The sequence below is a fragment of the Nerophis ophidion genome, linkage group LG09 (genome assembly GCF_033978795.1).
Source record: "Nerophis ophidion isolate RoL-2023_Sa linkage group LG09, RoL_Noph_v1.0, whole genome shotgun sequence".
Taxonomy (NCBI): domain Eukaryota; kingdom Metazoa; phylum Chordata; class Actinopteri; order Syngnathiformes; family Syngnathidae; genus Nerophis; species Nerophis ophidion.
In genome coordinates, this window is record NC_084619.1 from 7,876,671 (window position 1) to 7,891,109 (window position 14,439).

At 35.4% G+C, this 14,439-nt stretch overlaps 1 protein-coding gene across 10 annotated transcripts in view; it reads left to right on the forward strand.

The window, feature by feature from the left end:
- Positions 1 to 14,439, forward strand: part of slit1a (slit homolog 1a (Drosophila)) — a 416,057-nt gene that overhangs the window by 365,585 nt on the left and 36,033 nt on the right. The gene's annotated exons all lie outside the window — the stretch shown is intronic.

Consider the following 14,439-nt stretch of genomic DNA (forward strand, 5'->3'; position numbering starts at 1 on the left):
GTCTCTTTGAAAACGGAACAAAAATGGTTATTCTTTATTATCTAAACGGGATAAACGTTAACCAGCATCACCGAAGAACCTGTTTGACTCGTGCTAATCCAAATATGGACAGTCACATAAAAAAAACATAAAAAATCATGGAATTACAAACCCCGTTTCTATATGAGTTGGGAAATGGTGTTATAATAATAATTATATATTTTATTTGTCCAAAAAAAAAAGCACTTTACGTTGCGCAAACAACCTCAAAGTGCCACAGTGTAAAACAATTGTAATAATAATAATAAAAAGATAATAAAACTAAATAACATATGAAACTACAAACAGCCCAATAGGTAGAACCAGCATGCATGTCTATAAAAAGGCTTTTTTTAAAAGATGGGTTTTTAAGCCTTTTTTAAAAGCATCCACAGTCTGAGGTGCCCTCAGGTGGTCAGGGAGAGCATTCCGCTGCTCACTGCTCCCCTCACCTCCCAGGGGGTGAACATGGGGATGGGTCAAATGCAGAGAGTAATTTCCCCACAGTGGTATTTTAACTTTAACTTAAAGGCCTACTGAAATGAGATTTTATTATTTAAACGGGGATAGCAGGTCCATTCTATGTGTCATACTTGATCATTTTGTGATATTGCCATATTTTTGCTAAAAGGATTTATTAGAGAACATCGACGATAAAGTTCACAACTTTTGGTCGCTAATAAAAAAGCCTTGCCTGTACCGGAAGTAGCAGACGATGTGCGCGTGACGTCACAGGTTGTGGATATCCTCACATTGTTTACAATCATGGCCACCAGTAGCGAGGGCGATTCGACCAAGAAAGCGACGATTTCCCCATTATTTCAAGCAAGGATGAAAGATTGGTGGATGAGGAAAGAGTGAAGGACTAGAAAAATAAAAAAAAGACTGTACAGTGGGACCGATTCAGATGTTATTAGACAAATTTACTAGGATAATTCTGGAAAATCCCTTATGTGCTTATTGTGTTACTCGTGTTTTCGTGTGATTTTATGGTCGTACCTGTACAACCTGAAGGTCGGCCCCGCACCTTTCTTCAGCATTAGTCGACGGGTGGTGGCGATGACCATCTCTGCCCTTCACAAGGGGCCCTCTTCAAAACACGATCTTTCGAAATGATCGCAGCATAATACACTGTACTTTGTGTGTGTGGTCCAATCCAACCATGTTCGCTTGACCACTCTGTTCTATAGCAAAGCTTCACCGTCATCGTTTGGGAATGTAAACAATGAAACACCGGCTGTGTTTGTGTTGCTGAAAGCAGCCGCAATACACCGCTTCCCACCTACAGCTTTCTTCTTTGACGTCTCCATTATTCACTGAACAAATTGCAAAACATTCAGCAATACAGATGTCCACAATACTGTGAAATCATGCAATGAAAACAGACGACTTATAGCTGTGAACGGTGCTGGAACTAAATGTCTTCTACAATGCGTGACGTCACGCGCACGGGTCATCATACCGCGACGTTTTAGCATGATACTGCCGCGCGAAATTTTAAAATTGCAATTTAGTAAACTAAAAAGGCCGTATTGGCATGTGTTGCAATGTTAAGATTTCATCATTGATATATAAACTATCAGACTGCGGGGTCGGTAGTATGGGTTTCAGTAGGCCTCTAACGATTTATAGCGGGCATGTCCGGAACCAATTAACACCGTTAAACGAGAGATTACTGTAGTAGTTTTGTTTTATTTTCTTATCAAAGAGAAGCGATTTGAGAGACGAAAAAAAAAGTCCTAAATAGAACAAAAAAGTTATTTTGAGAGACGAGTTGTGCAATGACACCAGAGAGGAGGCCGGCAGATGCTGAGAATGTTTGATGGACCGCAGAGGAGTGAGCGGCCTAAACAGTTCTGACAGCTTCTGAACGTGCACACAAACAACCCTTGACCCATTTTCTGCGGGTAAGTGGCAGCGGCGCGACCCCAAAAGCCCACACCTCACTCACGGGCCACCCTGCCCACATTCACCCTGACACTGATTACGGGAGAATGTTCACCCCTCGCCCGACCGCTCTGACTCGGACCGTGCCGGGCCGGCTTTGATTGTGCACTCTCAGTGACCGTGGCCTCCGCCGGTCTGCTCAGTAACTGAGATGTTGGATATAAACGTGGGCGACACATCCGTGATGAGGTTTGGGAGCTGCGGCCAAACACACATCAGCCGCAGGCCCCGCGCTCTGACTCCAGTCGACGGCTTCGCTCGCAGCAGCCAGACGTGGCGGAGACTCAGACGTGTGTGTGTGTGTGTGTGTGTGTGTGTGTGTGTGTGTGTAGACTCATCAGCCTCCCATGTGTGCTCATAGCAGGCACACTTTTTTTTTATTTTTTTTTTTACTAGTGACAACAAAGCTTCAACAAAGCATTTTTTACAGAGGGGGATGTGACTAAAGCCCCCGCCTCCCCATCATTACTGCACACAAAGCCTGAGAGGCCTTTTAGCGCGCAACGAGAGCCAAGCATGGCGATCATTAGCTTGATGTCGCCTCGCTCGCCTTGGCTTTGATCCCCTAATGAAGCGCCGTCCGTTACTCCTGCTCTTGCTCACTCACGCCGGCCTCACTTCTATAATGTTGCCTGTGTGACGCCATGTGAACAACCCCCCCACTCACACACACACACACATCACCCCTGAGATGCAAACCACACACATACAGCCACATACCCCCCCCCCCCCCCACACACACACACACATCACCCCCGAGATGCAAACCACACACATACAGCCTTACAGCTATAGTAGCACATAACATGCTGAAAAAACACATATTTTTTTTTAATTTGGTGCTCTAGGGGTGAAAAAAAACGTTTTTATAATTGTTTTATTCAGTAGTAGGGATATGCCGATCGATCAGTATCGGCCGATCTTTGTTTAAAAAGTATGTGTATTTTTGATGCTATTCACAAACTGGCCAATACTGTATTTAATTTGAGTAACTAGCAACTAATTATGTATTTCTATCCACAATGTGGAGCCGCTCCCCTGAATGAATAATAATCCCCTCCATTGTGGCAAAGAAACTCTGTTTCTTAGTAACTTAAATGGGACCTTTTATGCAAAACCACATTCTTTGTATAACCTTTTGAAACCTGTTTTTGTGTATTTGGGATCCCCATAAGTCCTGAAAACGTAAAATCAACCCATGGAGGCAAGGTGGAGATATTCATAAAACAATCTTCTAGAGATTTCGGCCGATAAATGCTTTAAAATGTAATATCGTAAATTATCGGTATCGGTTTCAAAATGTAAAATGTATGACTTTTTAAAACGCCGCTGTATGGAGTGGCACACGGACGTAGGGTAGAAGTACAGAGCGCCAATAAACCTTAAAGGCACTGCCCAATCAAATAATATCTACGGCTTTACACACACACAAGTGAGAGCAAGGCATACTTGGTCAACAGCCATACAGGTCACACTGAGGTGGCCGTATAAACAACTTTAACACTGTTACATATATGCGCCACACTGTGAACCCACACCAAACAAGGTTGACAAACACATTTCGGGAGAACATCTGCATTGTAACACAACAGAACAAACAGATCCCCTTGCAGCACTAACTCTCCGGGACGCTACATTATACACCCCCGCTACCACCTATTACCCCCACTTCAACCTCCTCATGCTTTAAAATGTAATATCGGAAATTATCGGTATCGGTTTAAAAAAATAAAATGTATGACTTTTTAAAACGCCTCTGTATGGAGTGGTACACGGACGTAGGGGAAAGTACAGAGCGCCAATAAACCTTAAAGGCACTGCCTTTGCGTGCCGGTCCAATGACATAATATCTACGGCTTTTCACACACACAAGTGAATACAAAGCATACTTGGTCAACAGCCATACAGGTCACACTGAGGGTGGCCGTATAAACAACTTTAACACTGTTACATATATGCGCCACACTGTGAACCCACACCAAACAAGAATGACAAACACATTTCGGGAGAACATCCGCACCGTAACACAACATATACCCAACAGAACAAATACCCAGAATCCCTTGCAGCACTAATTCTCCGGGACGCTACAATATACTTGACTTGAGTTGATTTATTTTGGAAAACCTTGTTACATTGTTTAATGCATCACAACAAAATTAGACATAATATTGTGTTGATTCCACAACTGTAAATATCGGTATCGGTTGATATCGTAATCGGTAATTAAGAGTTGGACAATATCGGAATATTGGATTACGGCAAAAAAGCCATTATCGGACATCTCTACAATCTTCCCTTCCTTCATACTTCCTCCAAACGAGCTGTTTGCAATTTGTCGCATTTAAAAAAAAAAAGTATATATGTTAATCAGTCCAACAAAACAATACACAAAATTACCATAATAATACAATTTCAATTCCAAAAGCAAGCCCGGCCCAGCAAGCGACAGAGAAATTGAGAAGACACACAAACATTACACAAAACAATCCAAAAGTAGTCAAAAAAGGAATGATATCAACAACGGTATCAACAATAGTAAGATTTCCAACATAGCAGTGATTAGAAATCCCCCATTGACATTATCTTCACAGCCATTTATAAAAAAATAAATAAATAAAAACATTTGAAAAATGAACAATAGTGTCACAGTGGCGTACACTTGTATCGCATCTCATAAGCTTGACGACACACTGTCTCCAATATTTTCCACCAAGATGAAATAAGTCATATTTTAGGTGCATTTGATAGTTAAAACAAATTAAAATAATGGATCCTATATTCCAATATATGACTCATTATTATTTATATTAAATGCAATTTTTTTTCTACTGATATCATCTCCACAGTTTGTGTATATATCGCATTTTTAACCTTTCTCCCATTGGTGACGTCAGCTGATATCTCCAAATATGGTAATGTTTTAACTAAAGAGCTTTGCGCGAGTCTTGCATTCTTTCTCTCTATCCTCTCGTTGTGGGGCAGACTGGCTCGTACATGCACATGCATCCTTCGCTCTTGCCATTTCTAATAGAAAGTAGCGTATAGTTTGAACTTGTATCTGTCAGTAGACTCCATATGGAAGCGCTAAAAACTACAACATGGCCGATGGGAAGAAGACTCAGTCGAAGTGGAGGCGCGCGAATAGGAAATGGAAATGGGCTGTTAAACATAATTTATGCAACGTTTTGACAGAAAATAAACACCAATAAATGTTATGTAGACCAGGGTTTCTTAACCATAGGGTTAATCCATTGTTGGGCCGTGAGCGCCTCCTAGAGGACTGCCAAATATTGCGGCATAGCTCGGTTGGTAGAGTGGCTGTACCAGCAACTTGAGGGTTGCAGGTTCGATTCCCGCTTGTGCCATCCTAGTCACTGCCGTTGTGTCCTTGGGCAAGACACTTTACCCACCTGCTCCCAGTGCCACCCACACTGGTTTAAATGGAACTTAGATATTGGGTGTCACTATGTAAAGCGCTTTGAGTCACTTGAGAAAAAGCGCTATATAAATATACTTCCCTTCACTCTTTCTCAGCTGTAATCTGTATGGACTGCAATGATGCTCAGTTGTAATACATTTTTCCACCACTTGCAGCATTAATGACAATATCAAATAAACAAAGGAAGTCTGCAGTTTCAGTCATAGAGAAGTTTAAGCGCAAAAATGATGACTAAAGGGGTGAAGCAGTATATTCACTTTCACTTAAATGTTTTTTAATGTTTGACAGTTTATTTAAAAAAACATATATATTTTCATATTTAGTATTAATTTAGTTTGTGTTGGCCCTGGGATGAGGTGGCGACTTGTCCGGAGTGCACCCCACATACCGCCCGAATGCAGCTGAGATAGGCTCCAGCTTAAACCGCATCCCTGTAAAGGACAAACAGTAGAAAATAGGTGGATGGATTTGTTTTTGTTTTAGCATTGCATAATTGTATGTACACTTGTTTTCCGTGTGTAATGTTCTATATTTACAATGGAACATATAAAATGTTGGAGTTGTTCACTTGAGTCATATCGCCATCATAGTGCAGCCTACACTTATCTCTTTTGTTTGACTGCCATCTACTGGTCACACTTATCATTACACCACGCATCACATAAAACAGCTTCGAGGTGGGTAAGCTCAACAAAAGTTATTCCTTACATTAGGCCCACCGGGATATAAGGCGCACTGTCAAGTTTTTAGGGGGAAAAAATGATTTTAAGTGCGCCTTATAGTCTGTAAAATACGGTAATTATTCGTGTAAAAGGGCAGATGTGAACATCCCATCAGTTGGCATTCCAGTGAGAGAAGACATTGTACAGTAAGTGATGTTTTATTTTGTTTGTATACACAAAAAAAACCTTGACGGAGGTTTTTAGTGCGTCTTATAGACGGTACAAAGCGACTCCCATGTGCTCTATTGTTGGATGACTTTTGCTAACATTTATTCATAAGTTAAAATACATTAAAAAAAAAAAATGCTTGTCTTACATGGGGATTGTAAATGATAGGAACAATTCCAAAAAAGAGCAGTTCCCCTTTAAAATCCCACCCGACCAATCAGTTATAAAGCGCACTGTCGAGTTTTGAGGGAAAAAAAGGATTTTAAGTGTGCCTTATAGTCTGTAAAATACGGGAAGATATAAACATCCCATCAGTTGGCATCCCTGCGAGAGCAGACATTGTACAGTGAGTGATGTTTTATTATGTTTTTATATAAAAATAAACATTGATGGAGGTATTTAGTACGCCTTATAGGCGGAATAAAGCAACTCCCATGTGCTCTATTGTTGGATGACTTTTGCTAACGTTTATTCATAAGTTAAAATACATTAAAAAAAGAAAAATGATTGTCTTACATGGGGATTGTAAATGATAGGAACAATTCCAAAAAAGAGCAGTCCCCTTTTAAAATCCCACCCGACCAATCGGTTATAAAGCGCACTATCGAGTTTTGAGGGAAAAAAAGGATTTTAAGTGCGCCTTATAGTCTGTAAAATACGGGAAGATATAAACATCCCATCAGTTGGCATCCCTGCGAGAGCAGACATTGTACAGTGAGTGATGTTTTATTATGTTTTTATATAAAAATAAACATTGATGGAGTTTTTTAGTGCGTCTTATAGGCGGAATAAAGCGACTCCCATGTGCTCTATTGTTGGATGACTTTTGGTAATGTTTATTCATAAGTTAAAATACAATAAAAAAAGAAAAATGCTTGTCTTACATGGGGATTGTAAATGATTGGAACAATTCCAAAAAAGAGCAGTTCCCCTTTAAAATCCCACCCGACCAATCGGTTATAAAGCGCACTGTCGAGTTTTGAGGGAAAAAAAGGATTTTAAGTGCGCCTTATAGTCTGTAAAATACGGGAAGATACAAACATCCCATCAGTTGGCATCCCAGCGAGAGCAGACATTGTACAGTGAGTGATGTTTTATTATGTTTTTATATAAAAATAAACATTGATGGAGGTTTTTAGTGTGTCTTATAGGCGGAATAAAGCGACTCCTATGGGCTCTATTGTTGGTTGACTTTTGCTAACGTTTATTTACGAGTTCCATCCATCCATTTTTTACCGCTGGAGCCTATCTCAGCTGCATTCGGGCGGAAGGCGGAGTACACCCTGGACAAGACGCCACCTCATCGCAGGGCCAACACAGATAGACAGACAACATTCACACTCACATTCACACACTAGGGACCATTTAGTGTTGCCAATCAGCCTATCCCCAGGTGCATGTCTCTTGTTAAAATACATAAAAAAAGAAAAATGCTTGTCTTACATTGGGTTTGTGAATGATAGGCACAATTCCAAAAAAGTGCAGTTCCCCTTTAAAATCCAATCGGACGCCTTCAACCGAGCGTCACTTTTCTTGCTTGCCTCGGTCGGGGCCACAAAACCAAAGCGATAATGAGCTCCGCTTAATAGTTTGGACTTTTGCAGGTTGGAAGGTTCCGAGGCGCACCAGACACCTTAATGGAGCTGCACCTTAGGCTTTACACGGCAGTAAAGACCAGAAGAATCATTAACGCTTCAAACACAACACATGCTCTGTGTTTAGGCCAGGGGTCACCAACGCGGTGCCCGCGGGCACCAGGTAGCCCGTAAGGACCAGATGAGTCGCCCGTTGGCCAGTTCTAAAAATAGCTCAAATAGCAGCACTTACTAGTGAGCTGCCTCAACTTTTTTTATTTTAATTATTTACTAGCAAGCTGGTCTCGCTTTGCTCGACACTTTTAATTCAAAGAGACAAAACTCAAATAGAATTTGAAAATCCAAGAAAATATTTTAAAGACTTGGTCTTCACTTGTTTAGATAAAATCATTTATTTTTTTACTTTGCTTCTTATAACTTTCAGAAAGAGAATTTTAGAGAAAAAATACAACCTTAAAAATGATTTTAGGATTTTTAAACACATATACCTTTTTACCTTTTAAATTTCTTCCTCTTCTTTCCTGACAATTTAAATCAATGTTCAAGTATTTTTTTTTTTTATTGTAAAGAATGATAAATACATTTTAATTTAATTCTTCATTTTAGCTTCTGTTTTTTCGACGAAGAATATTTGTGAAATATTTCTTCAAACTTATGATTAAATTTAAAAAAAAATATTCTGGCAAATCTACAAAATCTTTAGAATCAAATTTAAATCTTAATTTAAAGTCATTAGAATTTCTTTTAATATTTCTGTTCTAGAAAATCTAGAAGAAATAATGATTTGTCTTTGTTAGAAATATAGCTTGGTTCCATTTGTTATATATTCTAACAAAATGCAGATTGGATTTTAACCTATTTAAAACATGCCATCAAAGTTCTAAAATTAATCTTAATCAGGAAAAATTACTAATGATGTTCCATAAATTCTTTTTTTAATTTTTTCAAAAAGATTCGAATTAGCTAGTTTTTCTCTTCTTTTTTTTCGGTTGAATTTTGAATTTTAAAGAGTTGAAATTGAAGATAAACTATGTTTCAAAATTTTATTTTCATTTTTTTCCTGTTTTCTCCTCTTTTAAACCGTTCAATTAAGTGTTTTTCATCATTTATTTTCTACAAAAAACCTTCTGTAAAAGGAAAAAAAATGTACGACGGAATGACAGACAGAAATACCCATTTTTTTTATTTATATATATATATATATATATATATAAATAAAAAATGGGTATTTCTGTCTGTCATATATGTATATATATAAATTAAAAAATGGGTATTTCTGTCTGTCATTCCGTCGTACATTTTTTTTCCTTTTACAGAAGGTAAATTGAACGGTTTAAAAGAGGAGAAAACAGGAAAAAAATGAAAATAAAATTTTGAAACATAGTTTATCTTCAATTTCGACTCTTTAAAATTCAAAATTAAACCGAAAAAAAGAAGAGAAAAACTAGCTAATTCGAATCTTTATATATATATATATATATATATATATATATATATATATATATATATATATATATTCTTTATATATATATATATATATATATATATATATATATATATATATATATATACATATATTTATTAAAGGTAAATTGAGCAAATTGGCTATTTCTGGCAATTTATTTAAGTGTGTATCAAACTGGTAGCCCTTCGCATTAATCAGTACCCAAGAATTAGCTCTTGGTTTCAAAAAGGTTGGGGACCCCTGGTTTAGGCTATGAAGTTTGGCCTTTTTTAGCTGTCTATTAATACACCGATAATTGGCCCGCTGGGTGTTAGGTGCGGGGGATTAAAGTGGGGCGGAGCCGAGACAGCGCCAGGGCGTGGCGTATCAGGATCGGGGTCGAAAGAGAAGGTGATGTCCGAACTCGTTAAAAGTGGGTCATGTCAAGGCGCGCCATCGAATCCAGTGGTGGATTTTCCATCATTTAGCATGAAGTCATTCTTCACAGTCATGCACGCTGGCCTTAGAGATGCTGTGATGTCACCGTGCCATGCAGAGAGGATGTCATCATTATGAGAGGGGATCAGGTTTCTTCCCGGAGACTCCCTGGCTCCTCTTCTCCCGTGAGCACTCTGCCAGGCCGGGCTGGCACACTGCTGCCTGGCCCCGTGCCCTCTGCTCGCACAGCCGCCTGCTCGCTAATAAGCATTCGCCGGCGCATTCAGGCCAATTAACTTGTTTTCCTGCAGACACGCTCATTGTGTCCACTTGCACTCGCTCGGCCCCGACTGGTGGAAGGGAAGTCTCTTGGCATATCGATTCTCAACGCGTCGTTTTGGAAGTGGAACCTGCTCGAAAGCCCTCTTGAATACTGCTCAACTTCCCATAGGAAATAGTATCAACTGAACCATCTGTTACAGTGTCAAAAATGCACGGGCAATGTTTCAGTAACATTTTTAACCACCATACAAGTGTGAAAAGAAGTTAAACATTGCGAATAATAACATGAAAAAATTATAAAATACTTCATAATTATAATTTTTTTCATGTCTGAACTGTTATACAAGTGTAAAAAGAAGTTAAATATTGCTCATTATAACATGTAAACATTATAAAGCACTTGATATTTATAATTTATTTTAGGTCAGAACTGTCATACAAGTGTAAAAAAAAGTTAAACCCATCCATCCATCCATTTTCTACCGCTAATTCCCTTTTGGGGTCGCGGGGGGGCGCTGGCACCTATCTCAGCTACAATATTGCTAGTAATAACAGGTTAAAATGATGAAACATTCAACCAATTTTATTATTTTTGGTCTGAACTGTCATATTCCTGAAAAACCAACCCCATACCATAATTCCTCCTCCACGAAATTTCACACTCGGCACAATGCAATGTAACATTCTCCTGGCAACCTCCAAACCCAGACTCATTAGATTGCCAAATGAAAAAGCGTGATTCATCACTCCGGAGAAGGTGTTTCCACTGCTCTAGAGTCCAATTTTAGAAATATATCAACTTTATTGTAAAAAATGTAATTTTTTTAAAATAACATTTCGACCTTATTCTTGCAATGCAAGACTAAGGTCCAAAAAAAAGTTCAACACTACTAAAAATAAGATGTAAAAATGATGAAACATTCAATATTATTTTTTCTATTAGGTCTGAAGTGTCATACAAGTGTAAAAAAAAGTTAAACACTACTAATATTAAGATGTAAAAATGATGAAACATTCAATGTTATTTTTTCTTTTGGTCAGAAACTGTCATACAAGTGTAAAAAAAAGTTAAACATTGCTAGTAATAACATGTCAAAATGATGAAACATTCAATCATATTTATGTTTTGTAGGTCTGAACAATCAAACAAGTGTAAAAAAAAAAGTTATACACTAGTAATAATAGGTTTGTAAAAATGATGTAACATTCAATATTACTGTATTAATTTTTTATAGGTCTGAACTGTCATACAAGTGTAAAAAAAAGTTCAACACTACTAATAATAAGTAAAAATGATGAAACGTTCAATAGTATACACTCGATTTGTATCCATTTTTTAGACCTGCACTGTTATACAAGTGTAAAAATAAGTTAAACATTGCTAATAATAACATGTAAACATTATGAAGCACTCAATATTTATACATTCTTTAGGTCTGAACTGTCATACAAGTGTAAAAATGAGGTAAGCGCTGCTAAAAAATAACAAATAAAAATTATATTTATTATTTGTTTTAATATATTTCTTATGTCTGAACTATAATAGAAAGAGAAACCATTGACTACAGTGTAAAACTATCACCATCATAAATGTACTGCACTGGCAATGTTTCAGCAACATTCTTAACTGTCATACAAGTATAAAAAGAAGTTAAAAATTGCGAATAATAACGTAAAAATGATAAAATACTCAATATTTATCAATTCTTTTAGGTCTGAACTGTTATACAAGTGTAAAAAGAAGTTAAACATTGCTAAGACTAACATGTAAACATTATGAAGCACTCCATATTTATACATTCTTTAGGTCTTAACTGTCATACAAGTGTAAATATAAGGTAAATGCTGCTAAAAAATAACATTTTTTTAATGCATTGTTCTTATATCTGAACTATAATAGAAACAGAAACCATTGACTACAGTGTAAAACTATCACCATCATAAATGTACTGCACTGGCAATGTTTCAGCAACATTCTTAACTGTCATACAAGTGTAAAAAGAAGTTAAACATTGCGAATAATAATATGTAAAAATTCTATAAAATACTATATATTTATCTTTTTTTAAAGATCTTGACTATTATATAAGTGTAAAAAGAAGTAAACATTGCTAAGAATAACATGTAAACATTATGAAGCACTTAATATTTATAAATTTTTTAGGTCTAAACCGTCCTACAAGTGGAAAAAAAAAGTTAAACTTTGCTAGTAATAACAGGTTAAAATGATGAAACATTCAATCATATTTATGTTTTTTAGGTCTGAACTACCGTACAAGTGTAAAAAAAAAAAAAAAAATTAATCACTGCTAGTAATAATGTGTTAAAATGATGAAACATTCAATATAATTTTAGGTCGGAAGTTTCCTAACTATTATACAAGTGTAAAAAAAAGTTAAACACTAGAAATAATAAGATGTAAAAATGATGAAACATTCAATATTACTGTATTAGTATTTTTTTTTAAGTCTTAACTATCATATAAGTGTAAAAAAAAATTAAACACTACTAATAATATGAAAAAATTATGAGACATTCAATATTATTAATTTCCTTTTAGGTTTGAACTGTCATACAAGTGTTAAAAAAAAGTTAAACATTACTAGTAATAACACGTTAAAATGATGGAACATTCAATTTTATTTATTTGTTTAGGTCTGAACTGTCATACAAGTGTAAAAAAAAGTTAAGCAATACTAATAATATGTAAAAGATAAGACACTCAATATATATCAATATATATATATATATATATATATATATATATATACATATATACATATATATATATACCTATATATATATATATATATATATATATATATATATATATATATATATATATATATATATATATATATATATATATATATATACATATATATATACTTAACACGTTAAAATGATGGAACATTAAATTTTATTTATTTGTTTAGGTCTGAACTGTCATACAAGTGTAAAAAAAAGTTAAGCAATACTAATAATATGTAAAAGATAAAACACTCAATATATATATATATATATATATATATATATATATATATATATATATACATATATATATATACTTAACACGTTAAAATGATGGAACATTAAATATTATTTATTTGTTTAGGTCTGAACTGTCATACAAGTGTAAAAAAAAGTTAAGCAATACTAATAATATGTAAAAGATAAAACACTCAATATATATATATATATATATATATATATATATATATATATATATATATATACATATATATATATATACATATATATATATATATACGTATATATATATATATATATATATACATATATATATACTTAACACGTTAAAATGTTGGAACATTCAATTTTATTTATTTGTTTAGGTCTGAACTGTCATACAAGTGTAAAAAAAAGTTAAGCAATACTAATAATATGTAAAAGATAAAACACTCAATATATGAATATATATATATATATACATATATATATATAATTAGTATTGAAACTAATACTAGTTATATATATATACTAGTTATATATATATATATATATGTACTTATATATATATATATATATATATATATATATATATATATATTCATTTATTTAATTTTTGATGTCTGAACTGTCATAAAATTGTAAAAAAAAAGTTAAGCAATACGATTAATAAGGTGTAAAAATGATAAAACTCAATATTTATAATTTATTTAGGTCTTAACTGTCATACAAGTGTAAAAAGAAGTAAAAAAATTGTGCAAAGAGGATAGCGCGTCTTAAGTGAGAGAAATGAGGAGCACATCCCATTTAACGTGTCTGTCTTCAACGCAGAATATATGCTGATCAACAGAACATCTACATTATGTAGCACACACAGTGTGATTTATCAAGACGAGAACTGTTCTGCGGCCACTGTTTTGCGTCTTTATTTAATACATCTAGAAGTGCGTGCAAACTGTCAGTTGTGCAGAAATAGCTGTGTGTGTGTCAACAAATATGGAGTGTCAAAAATAACTGTAATAATACTGTGCTAATAACCTGCCGGATTATTATGAGCAGTCATCCATCAGGCAGACATTTTTCATGTCAGCTTGTCACCTTCTTTTCTATTTAAAGACGTAAGCACGTCAAGTGAAAAAGTATATTCTCCCTGACAGCGCTGATACCCAAGTATGCAAGCACACAAATATACTTCCACATGTTCTCTATTAGCCTGCGTTGGGTCATATACTGTATGTACAGTACTGTCAGAGTTAGTTGGTGACGAACCCCAGGATGCAGAGAAAGAGGCAGGCGTTGAGTGAGAAAACAATTTAATTTAATGCTAAAACAAGAACAAAAGGGGTTCAACAAAAGGCCCGCACAAGGCGGATAACAAAACTAAAAGAGCTAGCATGGGAGCTAGAAAACAAA